Source organism: Mobula hypostoma, chromosome 1, assembly GCF_963921235.1.
Source record: "Mobula hypostoma chromosome 1, sMobHyp1.1, whole genome shotgun sequence".
Lineage (NCBI taxonomy): Eukaryota > Metazoa > Chordata > Chondrichthyes > Myliobatiformes > Myliobatidae > Mobula > Mobula hypostoma.
Genome location: NC_086097.1, coordinates 104,100,830 through 104,128,553, shown reverse-complemented (window position 1 = coordinate 104,128,553; position 27,724 = coordinate 104,100,830). Strand labels below are relative to the sequence as shown.

General features: G+C 42.7%; 1 protein-coding gene across 8 annotated transcripts in view; it reads right to left on the bottom strand.

Annotated features, from left to right (window-relative positions):
* The window catches only part of numb (NUMB endocytic adaptor protein), a 285,368-nt gene extending 257,894 nt beyond the window's left edge, over positions 1–27,474 (bottom strand). For all 8 annotated transcript variants that reach the window (XM_063054289.1, XM_063054296.1, XM_063054281.1 and 5 more), the window contains exon 1: positions 27,271–27,474. The gene's annotated coding sequence lies outside the window, so the exon portion shown is untranslated. The remainder of the gene's footprint in view (positions 1–27,270) is intronic.
* Positions 27,475–27,724: the final 250 nt, after the last annotated feature.

The following is a 27,724-nucleotide window of genomic DNA, read 5'->3' as shown; positions in this document are numbered from 1 at the left end:
GGAGGGAAGATTCCCCCAATCAAAATTTCCTCCTCTATTGGGGAAGATTGGAAATAGCCTGCTCACATTTATCCTCTCTATATCCCTCAATCTTTTTAGACCTCTATCAAATCTTCCCTCAGCAACACACACAAAATACTAGAAAACTAGCAAATCTTCCCTCTTTCTTCTCAGCTCCAGGACATAAAGTCATAATTTATTCAACCTTTCCCTACCAATCAAGCCCTCAAGTACCAGCAAAATCTTGGTAGATTTTCTGTACTCTTTCAACCTTATTGATATTTTTCCTGTAGGTAGGTGACCAGAACTACACACAATAATTCAAATTTGGCCTCACCAACGCATACAACAACATAATAGCAGAACTCCTGCACTCAATACTTTAATTTATAAAGGCCAATGTACTAAAAGCTTTCTTTACAAGCCCCATCTTCCTGTGACGCCACTTTCAAGGAATTATGGATCTGTATTCCCTGATCCCTCTGTTCTACTGCATTGTCAGTGTCCTACCATTCACTGTACAAGTCTGATACTGGTTTGTACTCACAAAGTGAAAGCCTCACACTTGTCTGTTTTAAATTCCATCTGCCATTTTTCAAACCATATTTCCAGCTGGTCCAGATCCTGCTGCAAGTTTTGATGGTCTTCCTTCCTGTCCATTATAGCCTCAAACTTCATGTCATTCACGAATTTGTTGATCCAAGAGCCAAAGGGATAAGGGAAAGCAAAAGGGGGGGGGGTGTGGGAGTGAATAAGGCAAGTTAAAAGAATCAGAGTTGATGCCATGAGGTTGGAGACTACCAAGACTGTGCTTGACTTCAATGTGGCAACAGAGGTGGCTATGGACACACATGCCAGTATAGGAATGGGAAGTGGAATTACAAAGGTAACCTCCAGAAGGTCCTCACTTTTTTGATGGACAGAGCAAAGGTGCTCAATGAAGTTGAATCTCACCGATGTAGAGATGGCTGCACCGGGAGCATCAGATACAATAACTTAGCCCAATGGATTCATATGTGAAGTGCTACCTCATCTGGTAGGATTGTTTTGGGCCTGCATGGTGGTGAGAGAGATGGCAGGGGCAGATGTAACCATCTATTAGCCATGATTACAGGGATATGTGCCTGGAGGAGAATCAGTGGGGAGGGATAAGCAAACAAGCGAGTCCAGAGAGAGATATACCTGGAGAAAGAGGAGGGGAGAGGGGAATATGAGATTGATGGTGGGATTCCACTGGAGATGGCGAAAACTGGAGAATGTTGTGTTAAATATGGAGGTTTTTTGTGTAGTAGGTGAGAATAAAGAAGAACCATATCCCTATCATGTTGGAGGTAGAAGAGATGGGGGCAGATGTGTGGGAAATAGAGATACAGGTGCCTCATTTCAATGCTGCGCCTTTTGTTCCAATTCTTTCTTTCTACAACATTCTGTAGTCTCACCCCATTTAAGCAATAAATTGTTTGTTCATTCCTTGTCCCAAAGTTCAAAAGTTCTAAGTAAATTTATCAAAGTACATATACAGTGGTCTGAGAAAGTCAAATTTTCTCTATTTCTGCATAAATATGATCTAAAATATGATCAGATCATCATATCTATATACTACTAAAACTGTCATGCTCTATTTGTCTGTTTGTGGCCTCAATTAGCACAAACGGTGCATTACAGCGGCACTATTTTTGGCTAAATCGACTTAAAATGCGCTAACTTACAGAATGCAGGCAAAGTTCAGGGTTATATATTCGTATAAAATTTCTCACTCTCCAAAATCAACAAACCCACTTTCACCCGAGAGTCGATGTCAGCCATGATGGAAACCGCGACACCAGACCATGACGCATGCGCACGGCCAGTCTCAGAAGCGACTCACGATGCTCACAGCAGCAACACCAACCTGAGCAAAAGGGTAGGGCAGCTCTATTTCGAGCGGTCACTTTCTGCTGATCACCATCAGCATGTGCAGGATTGGGACAGATCAAACTGAAACCCATCAATAAGAGATAATTAAATCTTATCGTAATGACGTACTTCGAGACACCCATCAAACCCTTCGCTGCAGTCAAAGGACAGCGTTGACTACATCACGTCCATTTAGGAGAGCGCCAACCACATCATCAGGAATAATCAGCATCCTGGAGGCTGCGGTGTTACTATCCCAGCATTCGGGTAAAGAAAATATGGTCGGCCTAATTATGCCGCGTGGAAAGAGAAGGGGGATATTATGACGCCAAACATCATCAGGAAGCAGCAAGGAGAGGGAAAGAACAAGAATCGGATGAGGCCAGGGCCGCACGACTCAAGGATTAAAGAGTCAGGATAAAAAAGATGAGAGAAGAAAAGACAGAGGAGGAGAGGCACGCACGTCTCAAAAATGACAACAACTGGCAGAGAAGGAGGAGAGATGAAGAGACAAAGGAGCTGAGAAATGCACGTCTCCAGGATCAGAGACAAAGAACGAACAGCAGAAGAGATGAAGAGATGGCGGATAAAAGGACAACGACAGGCACATTCGTGGCAGATCAACCAGAAATGATGCCATCAAAAGTGTCCTTCGTTAAACGAGGAGGAGCTATATTTGCCTTGCTACACGTTGTTCTTCTTTAATAAACTGAGATTTTCTTCTTCAATTTCCAAAGCAAAGCGATACCGATAGCATTAAGGAAAATTTAATGTTCATTCTGGTCACATCAGACTGCACTACCCTTCTCTCAAACTAGTAAGACCTAAAACTAGATAAATAGAACCCAATTAAATAAATAACACAATAAACATCATTTATTGAGAAAAGTGATCCAATATTACATGTATTTATTGGAAAAAGTATATGAACTTCTGGGGTAATGCCTTCTATGAAAGCTATTTAAAGTCAGGCGTTCTAATCAATGAGATGAGATTTGTCATGTTACTGACAGAGCCTGTTCTTCTCAAGAAAGGTCTGTTTACGTAGACCATGACTCAATCAAAGCTTTCAGGGGACCTTAGAAGAATTGCAGAGAAGCATGAAGCTTAAAAAGGCCACAAAAGCATTTCTAAAAAACCACTGCCTTAAAAAAACATCGCTGCATGTCTCAAGTTTGCAAAAGACCACCTGGATGTTCCATAACACTTCCATGACGGGTTAAAAAACCAGCAGAAATAGAAAGCACCTTGGAGTCTGGTATTGCTGTTAACTAACACTATTTATTAGTAACTACCAATACAGTAATATAAATTCAGATAAATCAAACAGGTTAGCAATGATTATATGTAAGTGTGGAAATATAAAAACCAAGCTTTTTTAAGCCTTGGGAATAAATGGATACAGTCTTACGGTGACAGATAAAGTTCAGTTCAGTTCGTGGTATTGAGTTGAGTAGTGATGGAGAGAGAGAGGTGTTGTGGTTGTTCAAGTAAGCCGATGCCATCGATTCTTCCCGTTGTCCTCCGAAACTTCCAAGTTAGCCAAACTTGACCAACTTAAGAGCGCCGTCTTCAAGTGCTAGTCTACCATCCCAGGCAAAGGTTAGACACACTAGTAGACTCCACAGGGTCGTTCTTTCACGCACTAACAATCACAGATCAATACCTCGTAATCAATCCTCAGTCCCACACTCATGGGCACCTGAACAGGATAGTGGTAACTTCACCACACCTTAGTGCGTCTGCGTGTCATGTGAAACAAACAATTACGCTGATTTAAATACTGTTGTATTGAACACCAGCTGTCCATCAAGTAGCTCCTCCCTTCTCTCTCAGTAGGAACTCAGAAGCTGGCAGTGTCCTTGCAAGAGTGTAAACAAACTGTGAGCAGTCTTCGCCTGCCTGCCCCTCCCTCCCCCCTCCCACTTTTTTAAAAGCACAGTTCATAAGGGATAATTCAGGATCCCGTCACAATAGTCTGAAGATAGATGAGATAAACATAGAAAATCGGTGCAGGAGTAGGCATTCGGTCCATCGAGCCTGCACCGCCATTCAGTATGATCATGGCTGATCATCCAACTCAGAACCCTGTACCAGCCTTCCCTCCATACCCCCTGATCCCTTTAGCCACAAGGGCCATATCTAACTCCCTCTTAAATATAGCCAATGAACTGGCCTCAACTGTTTCCTGTGGCAGAGAATTCCACAGATTCACCACTCTCTGTGTGAAGAAGTTTTTCTTAATCTCGGTCCTAAAAGGCTTCCCCTTTATCCTCAAACCGTGACCCCTCGTTCTGGACTTCCCCAACATAGGGAACAGTCTTCCTGCATCTAGCCTGTCCAATCCCTTTAGGATTTTATACGTTTCAATCAGATCCCCCCTCAATCTTCTAAATTCCAACGAGTACAAGCCTAGTTCATCCAGTCTTTCATCATATGAAAGTCCTGCCATCCCAGGAATCAATCTGGTGAACCTTCTTTGTACTCCCTCTATGGCAAGGATGTCTTTCCTCAGATTCGGGGACCAAAACTGCACACATTACTCCTGGTGTGGTCTCACCAAGGCCTTGTACAACTGCAGTAGTACCTCCCTGCTCCTGTACTCGAATCCTCTTGTTATAAATGCCAGCATACCATTCGCCTTTTTCACCGCCTGCTGTACCTGCATGCCCACTTTCAATGACTGGTGTATAATGACACCCAGGTCTCGTTGCACCTCCCCTTTTCCTAATCGGCCACCATTCAGATAATAATCTGTTTTCCTGTTTTTGCCACCAAAGTGGATAACTTCACATTTATCCACATTAAATTGCATCTGTCATGAATTTGCCCACTCACCTAACCTATCCAAGTCACCCTGCATCCTCTTAGCATCCTCCTCACAGCTAACACTGCCACCCAGCTTCGTGTCATCCGCAAACTTGGAGATGCTGCATTTAATTCCCTCATCCAAGTCATTAATATATATTGTAAACAACTGGGGTCCCAGCACTGAGCCTTGCGGTACCCCACTAGTCACTGCCTGCCATTCTGAAAAGGTCCCGTTTATTCCCACTCTTTGCTTCCTGTCTGCCAACCAATTCTCTATGCACATCAATACCTTACCCCCAATACCGTGTGCTTTAAGTTTGCACACTAATCTCCTGTGTAGGACCTTGTCAAAAGCCTTTTGAAAATCCAAATATACCACATCCACTGGTTCTCCCCTATCCACTCTACTAGTTACATCCTCAAAAAATTCTATGAGATTCGTTAGACATGATTTTCCTTTCACAAATCCATGCTGACTTTGTCCGATGATTTCACCGCTTTTCAAATGTGCTGTTATCACATCTTTGATAACTGACTTTAGCAGTTTCCCCACCACCGATGTTAGGCTAACCGGTCTATAATTCCCTGGTTTCTCTCTCCCTCCTTTCTTAAAAAGTGGGGTTACATTAGCCACCCTCCAATCCTCAGGAACTAGTCCAGAATCTAAAGAGTTTTGAAAAATTATCACTAATGCATCCACTATTATAAAAGTTGAACTTTTTGGCAGAATTACACACCATTATGCTTGGAGGAAAAAGGGCACTTCATCATGGTTTGGGGCTGCTTTGCTACCTCAGGGCATGGACAGCTTGCAATCGTTGAGGGAACAATGAATTCAAAATTGTATCAGGACATTTTACTGGAGAATGTCAGGGTAGCAGTCCATCACCTGAAGCTTAATAGAAGTTGGATAATGCAATAAGACAATGTTCGAAAGACAAAAGAATAAATCAACAACAGAATGGTTTAAAAGAAGAAAATTTGTGTTTTGGAATGGCCGAGTCAAAGTCCTGATCTTAATCCCATAGAAGTGTTGTGGAATGACCTGCAGCAAGCAGTTTACCCAAGGAAGCCCACCAACATCCCAGAGATGAAGCAGTTTTCTAAGGAAGAATGGCCTAAAATTCCTCCAAGCCGATATATTGGACTGATCAAGTTACTGGAAACATTTGATTGACGTTATTGTTGTACAAAGGGAGCACAACAAACATGTAATATTGGATCATTTTTCTTAATAAATAAATGAACAAGTATAATGTTTTTTGTGTTATTTATTTAATTAGGTTCTATTTATCGACAAACATTTGTAGTTTTAGGACTTAAGTGAAGGTCTGATCACATTTTAGATCATATTTATACAAACTTGAGAAAATTCTACAGGGTTCACAAACTTTCTAGCACCACTGTCACCATGTACTACCCTGAGATTCATTTTCTTGCGGGCATTCACGGTAAATACAAAGAAACAATAGAATCAATGAAAAACTGGACAAACAGCCATTCTGCAAAATACAAAGAAAAATAATAATAATAAATAATAACTATTGAGAACATGGGTTGTAGAGACCTTGGAAGCAAGTCCATAGGTTATGGAATCAGTTCGGTGTTGGGGTATGTGAAGTTGTCCACTCTGATTGAGGAGTCTGATGTTAGAGGGGTAATAACTGTTCCTGAATCTGGTGGTGTTCTACCCAAGGCTCTTGTACCTCCTTCAGTAAGAGAGGATGTACTGGATGGAGCTGCTTTTCTGTGACAACACTCCTTGCAGATGTGCTCAATGGTGGAAAAGGCTTTACCTGTGATGGACCAGGTTATATCCACTGCATTTCTGTTGAAGAGCACAGGTTTTCCCAAACCAGCCAGTATACTCTCCACCACATATCTATAGAAGTTTGTCAAATTTTTGGATGACATGCCTTCTTTGTAATGGCACATGCTGGACCCAAGACAGAGCTTATGAAATGATAACACCAAAGAATTTAAAGTTACTGACCCTTTCCACATATGATTCCCCGACGAGAAGTGGCTCGAACTCCAGTTTCCTCCTCCTGTAGTCTGACATTGAGTGAGGGGTTGTTATTCACCACCCTCAGGGCCCAATGTGATAACCTCACAATTATTCCTTCTATTTTATACCCATTTACTTAATGCAGCTACATTTCTTTCACATTCCATGTATACTCTAAACTACTTGTAAGGAATAAATCTGACCATAATACTCTCTGTAGCTTTATCCAAGTCATTAATTTAGACTATGGCTCTGAGAAAAGTACAATCTGGCTGATGACCAACATCAAGTCAGATTCAGTTTTTCATGGAGTTTGCAGAGTTCTGTCTCTTTCTCCACAAACACCAATTATGTCAGCGATCTTGGTAATTAGCTTAGCTTTAAAAGCTTCAGAAACTCTAAAACAGCAATTTGGCTTGGATAAAAGGGGCAAAAGTGAGAACAATGTCATAAATAACAGTTCCAACAGAAAAAGTTAAAACTTGCAAGATCATGCTCCCATTTCTGCAACATCCCACTGAATACACAAAAAGGCTCAAATATCACATTACATCTGTGCATGATTCTTGTTAAAGATTGCCCTTCATCTCAATTGACTAAAATTCTAAATTAAGAAATTGTGCCACATCTATAGAATGGATGAGGCAAAACTTGTACTGGAATATTGAATTCATAACTCAAGAGATATTTTAGTCAGTGGAATCAGTTCAGGAAGGTTCACCAAAAAATATTAGAGGGCAAACTTGAGAGGTAAGCATGGGCACCCATAAGGGCCACAGATATGCCTGCCTTTTCGTTGGCTACATGTGCCAAGCCTTTCATGGTAATGCTTCCCAAATCTTCCTGCACTACAATAACATGCATTGGGCTGCCTCATGCATCCATGCAGTCCTTGTCTATTTCATCAACTTTGCCTCCAACTTCCTCCCTTCAATTCACTTGGTCCATTTCTGACACCTCTCTCCTCCTTTTTCATCTCTAGAGACAAATTGTCTACAAACATTACCCTACGAACTCCCACACCAATCTTGACTATACCTTTTCCCACTCGTCTCCTGTAAAAATCCAATTCCCTTTTCTCAGTTCCTTTGTCTCTGCTCTATCTGTTCCTAGGATGAGGCTTTCGAGGAAAGATGTCTTCCTCCTTCCAAAGAAAAGGGTTTCCCTTCCTTGATGCGACATTCACTTGCATCTTCTCCATTTCCCGTGCATCCATGCTCACCCCACCTTACAGGGATAGAATTCCTCTTGGCCTCGCCTACCTCTCCAGCACATCATTCTCTGCTTCCACCATTTTCATTGGGATCCTACCTCCAAACTCATCTTCACCTATTCTCCCCCCCCCACCAATACTTTCTGCAGACATTGCTCTCTCTGATTACCTTATCCATTTGTCCCTCTCCACTAATCTCCCTCCAAGCACATATCCATAAAGCAACAGAAATGCTACACCTACCCATTCACCTTCTCCCTTGCCTCCATTCAGGGCCTCAAACAATCCTTCCAGGTGAAGCAACACTTCACCTGTGAATCTGTTGCAGTCATCTGTTGTACCTGGTGCTCCGGATGCTGCTTCCTCTACATTGATGAGACCCAACATAAATTAGTCCTGATGAAGGGTCTCTGTCCAAAATGTCAACTGTTTACTCTTTGCCATACATGCTGCCTGGCCTGGTGAGTTCCTCCAGCATTTTGTGTGCAACATAAATTAGGGGACCGCTTTGTCAAGCACCTCCACTCCATTCACCAAAAGTGTAATTTACTGGTGGCCACCCATACCTATCCCCATTCCAATATGTCAGTCCATGGCCTCCTCCATGATGAAACCACTCTCAGGGAGAGATACCTCATATTCCGGCTAGCTAATCTCCAACCTGATGGCATGAACATCAATTTTAACTCCTTCCCTCTTCTTCTATTCCCCACTCTGCCCTCTTATCTCTTCTCGTCATCTGCCGCGGTGCTCCACCTTCTTCCCTTTCTCTCATGACTCACTCTCCTCTCCGATCAGAGCCTTTCTTCTCCAGCTCTTTAGCTTTTCCACCCACCTGGCTTCACCTATCTCCTTCTAGATGGTCCTCCTTTCCCCCCACCAACCTTTTTATTCTGGTGCCTTCCCTCTTCCTTTCCATTCCTGAAGGGTCTCAGCCCGAAACACCAACTGTTTATTAAATTCCATAGATGCTGCTGGACCTGCTGAGTTCCTCCAGCATTTTGTGTGTGTTGCTGAGGATTCAAGGCAGTTTGAATAGACTCTCACTACATTTTCACAGCCCTCCAAAACAGCTCTCCCCTCCACCCCAAGTTTAAATGATTAACAGATAATCTTACTGAACGTAATGGATGGATGTGATGAAGCTAGATGCAGAGAAGTGTTTCTTTCATTGAAATCAAGGCGATCATGCTGGGGAGAGGTATATATGCAGACCTAAAAATTAAAGCTGAACCTACTTACGGATGAAATAAGTGTGTTTTCTCAATGAGGGTATTGAAATCTTAATTCTCCCTCAGATGAGGGTCAGACAGTCACAACTGCTGCATCAAGATCAAAAGAGATTTTTGTTTCATTTTTTCCCAAGCAAAACTGAATTTAAATTAGTCATAACATGAAATGTCAGAGAAGGCTGGAGGCGATTGTGCAACCTGTGGTGCAGCCATTGCTCTGTGGTTGATTGTTGCAAACAGACATGTTCCAGAGCACTGCACTTCCTTTTTGCTTTTTATTTCAAAAATGTTAATTTATTCATAAAGTTTGTAATTGTACAAAATATGCCATTTTCAGAAAAAGAATGCTAACCATTTATAATGATGATAAAAATGATTTTTAAAAAAATGTTTTCCTCAATTCCAAGATACCATATACATGCAGCTCCTCAATGCATAATGGTAGGAGGCCCTTTAGACCATAAGACATTAGACAAAGGAGAAGTCGGCCATTCAGCCCATTGCCCTGGCTACTCGGATCTCTGCCTTAAATACACCCAATGACTTGACCTCCACTGCCGTCTGTGACAACAAATTCCACAGATTCACCACCCTCTGGCTAAAAAAATTTCTTCTCATCTCTGTTCTGAATGGGCGCCCTTCAATCTTTAAGTCATGCCCTCTCGTACTAGACTCCCCCATCATGGGAAACAACTTTGCCATATCCACTCTGTCCATGCCTTTCAACATTTCAAATGTTTCTATGAGGTCCCCCCTCATTCTTCTAAACTCCAAGGAGTACAGTCCAACAGCGGTTAAGCGGGCCTCATATGTTAACCCTCTCATTCCCAGAATAATTCTAGTGAATCTTCTCTGTACCCTCTCCAACATCAGTACATCCTTTCTTAAATAAGGAGCCCAAAACTGCACACAGTACTCCAAGTGAGGTCTTACCAGTGCCTTATAGATCCTCAACATCACATCCCTGTTCCTATACTCTATTCCTCTCAAAATGAATGCCAAAATTGCATTCGCCTTCTTCACCACTGACTCAACCTGGAGGTTAACCTTAAGAGTTTACCAAGTCCCATTGCATCTCAGAACTTTGAATTCTCTCCCTATTTAAATAATAGTCTGCCTGTTTATTTCTTCTAACAAAGTGCATCACCATACACTTTCCAACATTGTATTGTCATTTGCCACTTCTCTGCCCAATCTCCCAATCTATCCAAGTCTCTCTGCAGACTCTGTTTCTTCAGCATTACCGGCCCCTCCACCTATCTCTGTATCATCAGCAAACTTAGCCACAAAACCATCTACTGCATAATCCAAATCGTTGATATACAACATAAAAAGAAGCGGCCCCAACACAGACCGCTGTGGAACACCAATGGTAACCGGTAGCCAACCAGAATAGGATCCCTTTATTCCCATTCTCTGTTTCCTGCCAATCAGGCAACGCTCTATCCACGTATGTAACTTTCCCATAATTCCATGGGCTCTTATCTTGTTTAGCAGCCTCATGTGCGGCACCTTGTCAAAGCCCTTCTGAAAATCCAAATACACATCCACTGCATCTCCCTTGTCTAGCCTACTCATAATTTCCTCAAAAAATTGCAATAGGTTTGTCAGGCAGGATTTTCCTTTAAGGTTGCTGAGTTCTGCCTATCTTGTCATATGCCTTCAGGTACTCTGTAACCTCATCCTTGCCAGTCGACTCCAACAACTTCCCAACCACCGATGTCAAGCTAACAGGTCTATAATTTCCTTTTTGCTTCCTTGCCCCCTTCTTAAATAGCGGAGTGACATTTGCAATCTTCCAGTCTTCCGGAACCATGCCAGAATCTATCGACTTTTGAAAGATCATTGCTAATGCCTCCGCAATCTCCACAGCTACTTCCTTCAGAACACGCGGGTGCATTCCATCTGGTCCGGGAGATTTATCTACCTTTAGACTATTCAGCTTCCTGAGTACTTTCTCTGTCGTAATTGTGACTGTGCACACTTCTCTTCCCCGCCACCCTTGAGTGTCCGGTATTCTGCTGATGTCTTCCTCAGTGAAGACTGATGCAAAATACTTGTTCAGTTCCTCTGCCATCTCCTTATCTCCCATTACAATTTCTCCAGCATCACTTTCTATCGGTCCTATATCTACTCTCACCTGTCTTTTACTCTTTATATACTTGAGAAAGCTTTTAGTATCCTCTTTGATATTATTTGCTAGCTTCCTTTCATAGTTCATCTTTTCCCTTTTAATGACCTTGTTAGTTTCCTTTTGCAAGCTTTTAAAAACTTCCCAATCCTCTGTCCTCCCACTCATTTTTGCTTTCTTGTATGCCCTCTCCTTTGCTTTAACTTTGGCTTTGACTTCTCTTGTCAGCCACGGTTGCATCCTTTTTCCATTCGAAACTTTCTTCTGTTTTGGAATATATCTGTCTTGCACCTTCCTCACTTCTAGCATAAACTCCAGCCACTGCTGCTCTGCCGTCCTTCCCACTAGTGTCCCTTTCCAGTCAACTTTGGCCAGTTCCTCTCTGATGCCACTGTAATTTCCTTTGCTCCACTGAAATACCGATTAATCAGATTTCGGCTTCTCTTTCTCAAATTTCACAGTGAACTCAATCATGTTATGATCACTGCCTCCTAAGGTTCCTTCACCTCAATCTCTCTAATCACCTCTGGTTCATTACACAATACCCAATCCAGTACAGCCGATCCCCTAGTGGGCTCAACAACAAGCTGTTCTAAAAAGCCATCTTGCAGATATTCTACAAATTCTCTCTCGAGATCCAGTGCCGACCTGATTTTCCCAATCCACTCGCATGTTAAAATCCCCCACAATCATAACACTGCCCTTCTGACAAGCCTTTTCTATTTCCTGTTGTAATTTGTAGTGCACATCACTGCAGCTGTTTGGAGGCCTGTACATAACTGCCATCAGGGTCCTTTTACCCCTGCGATTTCTTAGCTGAACTCAAAGATTCTGCACCTTCCGATCCTATGTCACCTCTATCTAATGAGTTAATATCTTTTCTTACCAATAAAGCCATGCCTCCCCCTCTGCCAACCTGCCTATCCTTCCGATACACTGTGTATCCTTGGACATTCAGCTCCCAGAGACATGCATCCGTTAGCCACGTCTCAGTGATGGCCACAATATCATAACTACCAATCTGTAGCTGTACGACAAGATCATCCACCTTATTCCTTATGCTGCGTGCATTTAAGTATAACACCTTAAGTCCGGTATTTGGTACTTTTTGCTTTGTTTGCACTGCAACTCATCCCAATGGCTACAAATTTGCCCCATCACATGCCTGTCCTTCCTGACATCTTTACTGCTCACTATCTTAGATTTATTTCTGTTTTCCCCCTCCTCTGCTCTATCATTCCGGTTCCCATCCCCCTGCCAAATCAGTTTAAACAGGTCATACTTCCCACAGAAGAGTTCCCAATGATCCAAGAATCTGAAGCCCTGCCCCCTGCACCAGTCTCTCAGCCATGCATTTATCTACCTGATCCTACTATTCTTGCCCTCACTAGCACGTGGCACAGGTACAATCCTGAGATTACTACCCTGGAGGTCCTCCTTCTCAGCTTCCTTCCTACTCCCGGAAATCTCTCTTCGGGACCTCCTCCCTTTTCCTATCTATGTCATTGGTACCAACATGTACCAAGACAGCTGGCTGTTCAACCTCCCCCTTCAGAATATTCTGGACCCGATCCAAGACATCCGTACCCTGGCACCTGGGAGGCAACACACCATGTGGGTATCTCTGTCAGGCTCACAGAATCTCCTGTCTGTTCCCCTGACTATGGAATCCCCTATGACTACTACATTCCTCTTCTCCCTCCTTCCCTCCTGCACAACAGCACCAGGCTCAGTGCCAGAGACCCGGTCACCATGGGCGTCCCCCGTCAGGTCGTCCCCCTCAACAGCATCCAAAACGAGATACTTGTTGCTAAGGGGGGCAGCCACAGGGGTGCTCTCCACTATCCAGGCATTTTCCTTCCCTCTCTTGACAGTCACCCAGTTTTCTGATCCCTGTAGCCTAGGGATGACTACCTCCCTGTAGCTCCTGTCTATCCCCTCTTCACTTTCCATAATACGCAGTAGGTCATCAAGCTACAGCTCCAGATCCCTAACACGGTCTCTGAGGAGCTGCATCTTGGTGCACCTGGCACAGATGTGGCCATCAGGGAGGCTGGAGGTCTCCCAGGATTCCCACATCTGACACCCTGAACAAAGCACTAACCCTGCAGGTATGCTACCTAATTCTACAGGAATGAAATAAGGAAAATTAAGTCTATGCACCTACTTACCTCGCCAAACACATGAACCTTTATAAACTGTTAGCTCGTACCGTTAGTTGTGTGAGCTCTGCTGTTCCTCTGTCTGTCCGGGCCGATTCGCCAAGGGGAAAAAAAAGTTGGTGTCTCGCTCTCGCCTCTTCCTGTTAAGCCTGTTGAGCCAAAGCCCTACACTCCGCTGCCCACTGTATAGGGTGGTCTCCTTTTTAAACACTTCGCGCTGTCCTGTCTATGTCATGCGCCGGTGCAGTCTCATCCTTCTTGTATTCGAAGTTTTTTTAAAAAACGGCCTTCCTTCAGAATTTAGCTCTCATGCCACCTTTCTTGTCCCAATCCAAAAAACTTTACTGTGACATTGCCTGATGGAGTCTTTGTGGCAGGTGAAACAAGCTTCAGTACAGCCCTCAGCAAGCAGTCCTGCACTTTGGAATGTGTCGGTCAGCATCATAGGCTATGGACAGCGCTTTCTCTGAAAGGCCAGCAAATATACGGCAAACCAGAGGGATCTTTCAAGAAGCTAGTGAGCCATATAACAGGATCTAATATTTCTTTTTTCTTCAGCACTGAGGACATGCTGTGCAGACTACTCTCTGATGTACTAATAGTCAAACACCCTCCTCCATTCAGAATGTTCTACAAGCAAAGGAATTTTCCACAGCAGTATGGCCAGACCCATTCCTCACATCACAAGGTACAAACAGAACTTCAGCACACAGAGACACCCAAGGTGTACAGAAAGCTTGGTGAAGCCAGACACTAAATGACAGCCATCACAATGAGGGCAATGTTGGATACATTTTCTCCCACTCCCAATTTTCTTCGAACATTTGGACATCAAGTCTGTACAAACAATTTGCAAATCTCAAGACAAAATAGAAAATTGATTGGTTCACTACCATACCAGATGCATGGGTACAGGCCACACACACACACAATATATGGAGAAGTTTGGCTCCCACATTTCCAATTCCTGCTTCACATTAGCCATATATTCCACTCTGACCAATGCCACGACTACTCCAAACTATATTTCCAGGTAATAAGATGTGACTGTAACAGGAATGAACAGCTGGACCAGCTGTCACAAAGTATTGCTTCACATTTTGCTGGAATTATATCTGGTCTTGGGGCCCTCTCAAATTGGTCTCAGATGCTCATCAGTTCGATTACTGACAGTGTGGTGATGATGGCCATACACAGGAAAGTCATGCCTGAATGCATCCATTGCCTGGAATCTACCTCCTATTCCGATTTTCTTCCTCAGACTCTGCTAATGGCTCAAGACAATGCACAAGACTCATTTCATTTTCTTTGCAATAATATGTATCTATAAAAGATTTTGACAAAATATTCAGAGCTCAGTTTGACTAATCCATGATCTTTGATATTTTTATTGTAACTATCATTTAAAAGGGGTGCGGGTGAGGTCTGGGCCTGACGTCCCACTCACCCAGGGAAAGTGTACATGCAATCATCGCCTCTCCTTTCCCGGTGTAGTGATTGCCGCATGGTCACTGTCTGGCCCGCTAGGCAAGAGGCCACTGCAAATGGCCTCTCCTACATTACTGCGTCCGTAGCAACACCTTCTCGTCGGTGCCCCCCGTTTCCACCGAGCTTGCTACGCCATGGCGCAACCCAGTGTCCGGCGGTATAGCTAGATGGGTAGGCTGGGTTCGTTAGCCTTGGTTGGCAGCCAGCCTAAGAGAAGGACAACCCTGAATCCAAACCCGGGCAGGTGGGACGTGTTAGCCTTGTCAGGCCATCCACCTAGGAGAAGGACACTCCGACGTAACTCCTACAACCTCAGGACCTCGCTGTCACCGTCCCAGCTTGCTAGGCTATGGCAGATGAACCCCGGGTGTAAAGGACGGGGCCAATACCGCGCATACTGCACTCCACCTAAAATACCATTGCGCAGGCCGAAGGACACACCCACATCTTAGCTGCTGTGGCCGGGCCTGCCTGTCCCGTATTAGACTTATCAACCACCAGCGAGCCTACAGCAGATGTGGGCAGCCCCCTTCCTAAATCTCCATTCGCAAAGCCAAGCCACAAATCATTTTAAAAAAGCACACTGTGAAAGATGAAAATGTGCCATAAATTCACAAACATTTTACCATTAAATAACTGCAAAGCTTTAAAGCTTAGCGGTTGTGAGATAATGTTGAAGTTTTTCTACATTAAAAATGTTTCCCAATTTTATGCTAGTTTAGACATTATCAGCTGGGATGGAAGCGGGTGGGAGTGCTCCATATCATTAGCCTGTGTCCATCCCAGTGAGCACTTCACAGCAGCTGAGTGTAGGATTATGCAACACACTTCTGCAACCTAATACTTGACAAGTTAGTTTCATACATGACCATCATAGGGGTAACTAGTGTTCACGAAGGCCCATCCCTAACATTAGCTTTAGGAAAACAAAAGAGAAAGCCACATGTAAGCAAGCAGGTTTAAAGTTCATTTAAAAGGGCATTAGTCTACTGATTTTATTACTTATAACAAGGCCAAGAAACACTGTGGAAGCCAGTTGCCATCACCAAGATTCCAACAACCATGAAAGATTTAGCTCAGTATTGTTCAGTGGATCCTTATCCAGGAAACTTAAATGTATTATCTGTCAATTTAATTTAATTATTGCCACACTTCCAAACCAACTCAAATTGTGAAGTAGCCGAAGTGCAAGCTCATATTCTGTTAAGTTGCAAGTGTAACCACATTTAGAACACGTACCAGAAATCTTGAAACATTTCTAACATGCTCAGCTGGAATTTAACTTTAGAAGCTACTTCAAACAGTGAAACAATGGTTAATTAAGTTGTGACAAAAATACCTACATATTAACAATTAAAAACTAAATAACAGAGTGAAAGTCTAATAACCCAGCACCCTCTCATAACTTTAATGATGCTGGACTGGCAGATTTCCCATATTGTTGGTTAGTTTTGAAATTAATGGTCCAATATGGATCGTCTGAGGCTACAGAAAGCTATTGATAATCTGATAAACTGGGACGGAATTTAATCCTGATAAGTGCTACTGATTAATTTTGAGAGGTCGAATTAAGCTAGCACATGCACGATCAATACAGGACCCTAGAGCATACTGAGGGAACACAGGGATCTTGATGTAGAAGTTCAAACATTGAAGATGTTCGAACAGATAGCTGGGATGATAAAAGCAGCAAATAGCAATGCCAATCTTCATGAGCCAGGGCACAGAATACAAGAGCAGGGATGTCACATTGCATGTTGTGTTATAAAACATTAATCAGGTTACAGTTGGAGTAATGTGTAGAGTTCTGTTATTCTGGAGAGGGTGAAGAGGAGATTCACCAGGATGTTGAAATGCTTCATTTACAAGAAGAGACTATAAATGCTGGGCTTGTTTTTCTTGGAGCAGAGGAAATCAAGAGGGGACTCAAAATCACTTTGAACATGTTTTGAAATTGTAGTTTCCTTTCTGCTTTATGTGACTAAACTAGCACAGATTCTTTGCTGGGACTATTTCGGCCATACAGCAGATGAGAAGACCCTGGGTTGCTTCTTAGTCATGTGGTTCTTTCCCTCCTACACAATAAAACTTGGTGGCTTCAAGAAAAAATTTACATTGTGAATCACAATTCAGCAAACGACTAATATTTTAATTACCTTGACTTGAGAAATTAACACCCAAGAGATTTACTGCAACATTATATACACACATATACTTTTTATAGGCACTGTATTTCGCCAGTGACAAAAGGCACACCATAATGCCTGCACACAAGCTTTCAAATACACTTTTCCATTCACTGCAGACATATCATCTTCAACAGCTCCAGGATAAGGAATAATCTGCTTCCACTCCAGTTCTATGTGCACGAAGCCAATATGGAACAAGAAGAATCCATGACAGGTGAGACATGGCACGCTTAATTGTGGCACCCAATTGGTTTTTTGGAAGCTGATGTGCTGTCTCACTGGATAACCTGATATTGTATACTCTGAATGCATGAATTCATAGTTTTCAATGTCACCCAGACATTCCTCTCCATTCAGAGTGGTCATGGGGCTGGGCCTCCCACAGGTTCCTTTACCAAGGAAGCATTGACCACATTTTTGAATCGTGCACCTGGTAATCTCTTGCTGCAACAGAGCTCAGGCTACGTCCACACTACGCCGGATAATTTTGAAAACAAAGCTTTTTCTCTTCATTTTGACCTTTCCACCAAACAAACGGTGTTTTCATCCCCCAAAAACAGATTTTCGAAAACATTCTCCAGAGTGTGTAAATTTGAAAACGATTGTTTCATGTTGTAGTGTGGACGGGGTAAACTGAGAGATTTTAAAACGTTGTCATGACAACACCACAACAACAATGCTTTTTCTGCTTCTGCTTGGTACTGCGCAAGCACTGCCGGACGGCTGATCTTGGTTCTTGATCCTCCAAAATATTCTGCATGGAATTTAAACTGGAGGTGGCTTTCAAGCTGGTCCCCTCGGTTTCTCTGTTTACATCCTCTGTTCTTCTGCCTGTACCCTCCGGTCTCCCAGTCTGTGGTGGTCGTACCCTCGATCTCCTGTACCCCGGGGTCTCCAAGCCAGCACTGTCGCTGACTGACCATCGCTGTTATAACTCACAGTCAGTGTGAACGGCGTGAGAGTTAAATTGTAAAGTGAACTTTTTTGACTAGATCTCCTAAATTGATTTGATTAAGTCTACCTTTAAAAATATTAATGTCAGAAATACCGCGCAGGTCTGGCGGCAGAAGATTCCACTCTCTTGGTTCTTGATCCTCCAAAGTATTCCGCATGGAATTTAAACTCGAGGTGGCGGAGGGTGGGCTTAAGAAGGAGATTCTTGAAGAAGAAAAGCTGCCTTAAATTTAATTGGGTTTGATTGTGTGACTGTGTTAGGATTAAGATTATTCCATGCTTCAACTGTGCGGGGTGGGGGGGGATGAATTGCTGTACACATCTGACTTGGTAGGTAGTATTTAAAATTGAGTTGAGTGCCCTCTTCTGCTTGGGTTTGATGTGGGATTGGTAGCTATGTCGAGTTGACCATTTAACATTTTGTAATTGTTGATCTTGGGTACAGGACGGCTTCATGCGTGTGTTGTTTACTTTATTGTCTACGTTAATAGCTTGTTTGGAATTAACCATCTCCACTGCTTTGCTGAATTTGTTGTCGCTTGTAACTCACAGAAACAGCTCCACTTCATTGTCTGTCTAAACGAAGAAGTCAGGTCTGATTTTCCAAGTTTTCTTTGTATTCCTCGAAGACATTGTTGAAAACTTTCTTTCACTGTTGTTGCAGGTACTCTAGTCTTTGCCCAATGGAAATAGCACAACGCCGCCATGGAAACAAATATTATACCGTTTCCTCTTCGCTTGTTTTCTGTAGATATGTCTGCACATGCACAGTAGGAGCAGATTCGCCCAAATATCTGTTTTAGTGTGGACAGAGATATTTTGAAAAACACCTAGTGTGGACGCCTGTCGTTTTACTCGAAACCGGCGTTTTCAAAATTATCCAGTCCAGTGTGGACGTAGCCTCAGAATAAAGGGTCTGCTTTGAGAATTCAGTATCAGCCACAAGGCCATCCGATCAAAGCCATTCAAATGTCAGCAGGGCATCAATACTCACCTCAGAGCGGAAAATGAAGCTGGTTTGTTTATCCTTGCAGTATATTTGGAGCAATCTGCAGACAACATTGATGGTAACTCTGCAGTGCTTTGATGATTCCCTCACAGATATTAGTAAAACAGATGGATTTTTACATAATGCAGAGGTCATAATTTCAGAAAATTCTGCACTGCTTATGTTAGCCATTTAATTAAAATACAGCCTGACTTCAGCATGCTTACAAAATGTAGATATACAGTAAAAGAGCACTATCAATACCATTCTCATTAATTCTTTTCACAATATATGAGAATGACCCAGACGAGGCCAGAACTCGTGCCTTGAAGTGGGCCAATGAGCTGTCAGTTCTCTCAGCAGTATCTGAGAGGGAGAAAACAGCAGTCCGAACTTCTTAACAGCTCAGCTATACCGTCCAAATTCAAGATGAAATTGCTCAAAATGGGGAAAAAAATAACTTTCTTCATTTCCAACAATCTCTCAGGATTGAGCACAATTTGACTTTGCTCCAGTTTTGTTGGTTCCAAGGTGGCTGAAGAGACCAATCATGAATCTACAGACTACCACAGATGTAGCAGGAAATGTCCACACAAGAGGTGGGACATGTTCCAATCTTTCCCACTGATCCTAACAAAGAAACAAAATACTCTTTGCCCATTTTAAATCGTCACAGACAAGGACTGCTGCAAGTCTGTACAACAGCTAACTTGAATGCCTGAAGCATTTTCTCTTCCAGCCTAGAACCCTCTTGCTGTGATTGAGAGTATTAAGTGTCCATGTTATGAGCCTGCATCAAATAAGCACATAATACAGCCTCACCATCCAAGCTAGCTAAGGGCCTTGATGCTAGGGATGTCTACTTGGGAGAGGACATCATTCACTTACCAGTGGATTTGGAAAATTAAAGGCAATGTCAGCAGTACCATTCCAGTGCTATGGGGTGCCCATTGTAGGTTGTTTATGTCTCTTGGTACGCAGGATGCAGATTGTATGAAATAAAAGCAACACACACAAAATGCTGGAGGAACTCAGCAGGCCAGGCAGCATCTATGGAAAACAGTACAGTCAACTTTCGGGCCAAAACCCTTTGGCAGGACTCTTGAAAAAAGCAGGAAGGCCACCTGATTCTATTCATCTGCTTTGCCATTTGATACAAAGCTATCAAATTTTATGGCTGCACCACTTTCCTATTCTTCTATTCCTTCAAGATACAAAAAACATCCATTAATATATTCAGCAACCAAGTTTCTACACCCTTTTGGGTATAGAATTGCAAAGATTTACCACTGCCCTACTAAAGAATCCTCACCCTATTTTAGCCTTGAATGCACAGCTATTTTGAAACTGAAACTCCAGGTTTTCGGCAACTTGTCCCAGAGGGAGGCATCAACTCAGCATCTTCACTTTCAACCCTAAAAGAATTTTCCTTCTCGCACCAGTAACCTTATCACTCTAATGTTAACCAAGACTAACACATTTCAGAGTTCGCAAGCTATTCAACCATGAGAATAACCACTGATATGCAACCGTGCTTTCATTTGTATTTACACTTTCCCCAACTAATTATCAGAATGTAAGCAGAAATGGGAAGCTTGCCCAAATTAATTGCCTATCCAAGGTCTGAGGTCAAATGCAGCCTTATAACTCTTCACTATCTTGGAAGGAATAATACCAAAAGACCAAGTATGAAATATTTTCTAAACCTGAGTGTTTAACCCATTCCTTCCACATTGTGCACAACATGGTTGCAATTTGACAATACTAGTAAAATAAACATGTATAATGACAGATTTACCTAAAATATCTGATAGTAAGAAGGAAATAAAAACTCTTCAGGATAAGGATCTAGCAAACCATTTAACATTCAATCTTGTCAGTAACTCAGTCAATGGCTCACGGAAACCTAGGCAATGTCGAGGATACTCTGATCATTGTAAACTTATTCCTCAGTATTCATTACCGAGTAGCTACCAGTAGAATTATATTTTAAAATCTAATCTTGGATATATGGAACTGGAATAAAAAAAATATTAATAAAATGACTAAGGTCCTTTGTACAATACATTATCAAATTATGACTTATTATTTTGAAGCAAAGATCTTTGAACAGAAATACAGCATTGACATTGACGTTAACTTCAATATTGCTCGTCATTTTTCAGTACACATTTCTAAAAAAAACTTAAAATCTACATTAAGTGAAATGAACAGAAGCGATGACATGATACCATATTGTTTTCCTTGATGTACACTAGAAAAATGTGGCTAAACTTGAAAGATACTGAAACTAATATTTTATAGAGAAGAAAAAAAGAGAACAATAACCAAAAATTCACAAACTGAATTAACACTTTACCCCCATTTACTTTTGAATATTTGTTTTCAACTCCCATGGTAAAATTGGATTAGTAGATTAATTGTCCACTGTAAATTGTCCCTATTGTGTTAGTGAGTAATAAAACCTTGGGAGAATTGATGGGAATGTCGAAAACATAAAATAGGATGAAGCAAGAATAGTGTAATTGGATTAGAGTTAAATGATGGATTGAAGGTGTCATTTCTGCAGGGTTTCTCTCCATGACTAGGGCAACTCACAAACGTGTACATCCCTGGCGTACTTTCTACTTTAAAGTAAAACTTAAATCACTCGGGGGGGGGCGGCAGGGGGGACAGTCAGAGATCAACTGGTCTAGGGAGCTAGACACTTGATTAGCACTCATCAAACAAAATTCATGAACATACATTAAACCTCTTTTCAAAACATCCCTAACCATTACACAGAAGACATGACAGCATCTCTATTTTCTTAGATGGTTCTGCAGATTCAGCACAAATCATGTAAAATTTTGACCAACTTCTATAGATATATGGTTTCAGATCTCAACAGCATCAAGGCTGTCTGGGATTACCCAGAGAGATAAAAGCCAATAAGACAGCCAGTCTGTAGAAGAACTGTGGCAAGTTCTCCAAGGTGGTTGGAACAATCTACCAGACGATTTTCTAATAAAACTGCACAAAAGTGTACCCAAGAGAATTGATGCAGTTTTAAAGGTAAAGAACAGTCACACCAAATATTGATTTGATTTCACTATTATCTGCTCATTATAATAAACGTTTGATACTCAGAAACTTTTTATTTTGTTACTTCTGAAAGCATTTTCGCTTCACAGAATTTTTTTTGTATGTGCCTGAGATTTTTGCACAGTATTGTACAGAGAGCGCTGCCGCAACAAAGGATACATCATCAAGGACCCCCACCATTCAGGTCACACTCTCTTCTCACTGCTGTGATCAGAGAGACGTACAAGAACCTTCAGTCCCACACCATCAGGTTCAGGAAGTTATTACACTTCAACTATCAAGCTTCAAACCAGCATGGCTAACTTCACTCACCTCAACTCTGAACTGATTCCACAAGCTATGAACTCACTTTCAAGGACTCTACAACTCATGTTCTCACTATTATTTATTTACTTATAATTATTTTGTATCCGCATAGATTGTATTCTTTTCCCCATTGGTTGTTTGTCAGTTTTGTGTGTAGTTTTTCATTGATTCTATTATATTTCTTGTGTTACTGTGAATACCTGCAAGAACATGAATCTCATGGTAATAATATGGTGACATGTGTATTTTCATAATAAATTTACTTTAAACTTTTAAAGCTGTTATCAATACCCTTAGTTGAACTGCAGTCCATGGGAACTCTACAAAATTTGCTCACTCCTAAATTCCACATTTAATCCTTCACTTATTGCAACAGGACCTGCTCAGAATTCTTGGGCTGGGCAGGATCCAAGGGGAAATCAAACCACATTCTCATAACAATGAATGGCAATGTCATCATCAAATGGCCCAGCCTTTTTTTTTTAACATGGGGGATATGCAGAAGTATAATCACCACTAACCAGAAACTTTTCCAGCCAAACAGGTTGGAGTAAGGAAGTTATGCTGCAGCTTTATCAAACTTTATAGTCAGACCACACTTGGTAGTAGTGTGCAGTTCTGGTCACTCCATTACAGGAAGGATGCAGACAACAGAAAAGGTGCAGTAATAGTTTACCAGGATGCCACTCTGAAAGAATTGAAAATCTTAAATTGATTTTTTTTTTGATATTTGTATTTACTTGGGAGACAAACGGAATCTGGAGAATTGAGGTAAAACAGCAGTGAGCTCATGGATCACATACGATTACAGAAGAGGAAATGCTTGCTGTCTTGAGGCAAGTTAGGATGAATAAATCCCCATCCCCGTGACCTGACAAGGTATTCACTCAGACCCTTTAAAAGCTTTTCAGGTGTACCAGGAAAGTTATTGAAGGAAAGACAGTGGATGTTGTCTACATGGACTTAGCAAAGCCTTTGACAAGGTCTTACACGGGAGGTCGGTCAAGTAGGTTCAGTTGCTTGGCGTTCAGGATGTGATCATAAACTGGATTAAACATTGGCTTCACAGGAGAAGCTACAGTGGTATTAGATAGTTGCTTCTGACAGGAGGCCTGGGACTAGCAGTGTGCAGCAGGGCTCAGTGCTAGGTCCATTGTTGATTGTCATCTATATCAATGATCTGGATGATAATGTGGTTAACTGGATCAGCAAATTTGCAGATGACACCAAAATTGGGGGTGAGGAGGACCATCAAACTTTGCCGTGGGATCTGGACCAGCTGGAAAAATGGAATGAAAATGACAGATGGAATTTAATGCAGACAAGTGTGAGGTGTTGCACTTTGGAAGGACAAACCAGGATAGGACTTGCACAGTACTTAATTGAATTGACTTTATTTCTTACATCCTTCACAAAACAAGGAGTAAAAATCTTTACATTACGTCTCCATCTAAATATGCAATTATAGTAATTTATAATAAATAGAGTACACTCAAGTCAGCATGAATTCATCAGTCTGATGGCCTGGTGGAAGAACCTGTCCCGGAGCCTGTTGGTCCTGGCTTTTATGCTGTGGTACCGCTTCCCAGATGGTAGCAGCTGGAATAGATTGCAGTTGGGATGGCTTGGGTCCCCAATGATCCTATGGGCCCTTTTTACACACCTGTCCTTGTAAATGTCCTGAATCATGGGAAGTTCATAGCTACAGATGCACTGGGCTGGCCGCTCCACTCTCTGCAGAATCCTACGATTAGGGGAGGTACAGTTCCAATACCAGGCAGTGATGCAGCCAGTCAGGTGTGCCCCTGTAGAAAGTTCTTAGGATTTGGGGCCCATACCAAACTTTCTCAACTGTCTGAGGTGAAAGAGGCACCGTTGTGTACCACTGTGGATCACTGAGGTCCTCGGTGATGTGGATGCCTCTCAACCCCAGATCTATTGATGTCAATAGGGGTTAGCCCAACTCCATTCCTCCTGTAATTCACAACCTGCTCCTTTGTTTTTGCAACATTGAGGGAGAAGTTGTTTTCCTGATCCCACTGTATCACAGAGATGACTTCTTCCCTGTAGGCCACCTTGTAATTGTTTGAGATAAGGCCAATCAATGTAGTATCGTCAGCAAATTTAATTAGCAGATTGGAGCTGTGGGTGGCGATACAGTCATGGGTATACAGGGAGTAAAGGAGGGGACTCAGTACACAGTAGGGCACTAAGGAATGTGATAAAACAAAGGGATTTGGAGATACAGATCCATTCCTTGAAAGTGGCATCTCAGGTATATAGGGAGCTTTGGCACATTGGCTTTCATAAATTAAGGTATTCAGGACAGGAGTTGGAATGTTATGTTGAAGTTGTATAAGACTTCGGTGAGGCCTATTATGAGCATTGTGTGCAGCTCTGATCACCTACCTAAAGGAAATGTATGAATATAATTTACAGAGTACAGAGAAAATTTTCAAGTATGTCACCAAGATTTGAGGACCTGAGTTATCGGGAAAGATTGAATGGACTGGTAATTTATTCCCTGAAGCATAGGAGAATGAGGGGAGATATGAAGGTTCGAGAGAAGTATTATGAGGGGTACAGATAGGGCAAATGTAAGCAGGCTTTTCCCACTGAGGTTGGGTGAGACTAGAACTAAAAGTCATGGGTTAATGGTGAAAGGCGAAATATTTAAGGGGAACATGAATGGTAACTTCTTCACTCAGAGGATGGTGAAAGTGCTGAACAAGCTGCCAGGGTAAGTGGTGGAGGCAGATTCAACTTCAACATTACAGAGAAGTTTGTATAAGTACATGGAATGGAGGGGCAAGAACGATAGGACTAGGCAAAATAATACTTCAGCACAAATGAGATGGACCAAAGGTACTGTTTCTGTGTGGTAGTGCTCTATGATTCAGAGTTACAGAGAAAGAGAGATTAGAGGTTATTAGCGACAAGGAAAGATTTGACAAACTTGGATTGTTTCCCTGGAGCAGATAGAGGCTTTAAAATTATGAGGGGCATAGAAAGGGTAGACAGTCAGAATCTCTGTGGGTAGGAACACCAGATGACATGACTTTAAATTTAGAGGGTAAGGTTTAAAGGCAATGTGAGGAGCAATGTGGGACAATATCATGGGCCAAATAGTCTTTACAGTGTTATACTATGCTTCATATCAACTGACCGAGCATTAAAGACATGAAAGGTCAAACGTACCACCGCCTAAGCTTCTAGCTCTTTGCCAGCAATGAAGAACATAACTGGGAGAAGCATTAATCAATACTGCTTCACTGTATCATGAAAATCCATGCCAATTTCCTGCTCAATTTCATTTTCCTACACAATCCCTGAAATATCAGAAATCTATTGATCCCTGTATTTAATTAAACTAACAAGAGTTTTCTACCGCCTTCCAAGATGGAGAGCTGCAAAGGTTCAACGCTTTGTGCACTGTAAATTTCTCTTTTTTCTCACTTTTTAAATGAGCTACCCATAGTCTGAGATTGTGGCCCTTGCTGTTAAATTACTGAGCCAGAGTAATTCATTCTTCCATTCATCATCCATTCTTTCATTTTTCTAAACTGGATAGAGGCTTCAGCTACTCAATCTCTCCTCATACAGCAAAACTGGCAGTTACCAAAACTGTGTGCAATGCTCAAGGTGCCTTCTCATTATGGTCTCTACAACTATAGTCACACATAGAACATTAACAGTACAGGCTCTTCAGCCCACCAGGTTCTGCTGACCTTTTAACCTACTCTAAAAGATCAATCTAACATTCTAACATCAATCAATCTAACATCCCTCCTACATAGCCCTCCTTTTTTCTATCAGACATGCAACTAAGAATTTCTTAAATGCCCCTAAATGTATCTGCCAAACATGTTTACTCTCAAATTCCTTGTGTGTCAGTGTACACAATAATTGCACAACATATTATTTGTCTTCCTAAGTCCTGTACTTCACATTGGCTGTCAATGACTTGTTTAAATGGACTCAACATGTTCCTGTCACAATCTTTAATAGACTACTTTTTCTGTTTTGCCCACCAAATAAGCAATTTTTACGTTGCTACTGCCCACTAACTATGCCATCCACCGCCATGCATCCCAAAAAGTCAGCGATTTCTTTCTCTCTCCACCCATGCAACTGGATGCACCAAGTTTCTCCAGCAGATTTCTTTTTGTTCTAGATTCCAACATCTGCAGTTTCTTGGCTCTACATTTACCCTAAATCTTCCTGAAACCCCTTTACACTCTCCATCCTGTCATTATTCCCACTTGTTTAGCTGTCAGGAGTAAACTTAAGAATTATGCATTGCGTCGCTTCAAGTGATGAATGTGGTGAATAGCTGGGCCCGAAACACCGATACCTGCGACTAGTCACAGCCTGTGCAAGGTTTATCGACTGCTTAATTACTGAAGGATATCAATGTGAGGCACGAAACGCCCGATGACTGTCGAGTGAATCACTACTGCAAGCGTGTTTTCAGGTATCCACCAACCCAACTGCTTTGGGCTGGCAGGGAGACCAGGACCTGGAGCAGCCCCCGAGCATCCATTACACAGCAGGAAGAGTAGTCGAACGAGCGCCCAGTTAGCGGCGGCAGGGTCGGTCCCACAGTCCACAGACCCGGGGCAAAGGGTAACCCGACAAGGGCAGGTGCGAGGCATCGACCTCCACCAACTTTAAATGGGGGCAGGACCAGTGCAATCGGCGACGCGCCGCCGGGCTTCGGGCGCGCTCCCGGACCTCCAGACCGCGCCTCGGCCGTTGAATAAACAAGGGTGGGGAGAGGGTGCAGGGGCGCCGAGCGAACACCTTACCTCAGTGACCGGCCGCCCGACCGACTGGGCACTTCTCAGCGCGGTAACCCACCGTCACCAGCGGAACGGGAATACGAAACTAATTGAAATCTAATTCAGCCCCAAAGACGTGGCTGAGTCAGCGGCTCCAACACGCAGCCCTGCCTCACCTGCCCGTGCGCACCAAGCGCCCTCTCCGTTGGTGTGCCGGGGGAGGGGATGAGAAGGGAGAGGTGGAAGAGGGCGGGGCGAAAACCAACCCGATGCATCCCGCCTCCTGTCTCTGTCGTGTTGCGGTTGGTCTACCGGACAAAAGCGTCGTCGCCATAGCTGTTGCTTACTGGAGAAGTGGCAGCGTCTGTCAAACCCAATATCGCGCGCCCACACGCACGCACTCTGGCGGCTGGTGAGGTCACCACGTTGGGAAATTCGCCTGACCGCCTGCGCCGCCTCTACTGCGCATGCGCATGAACTC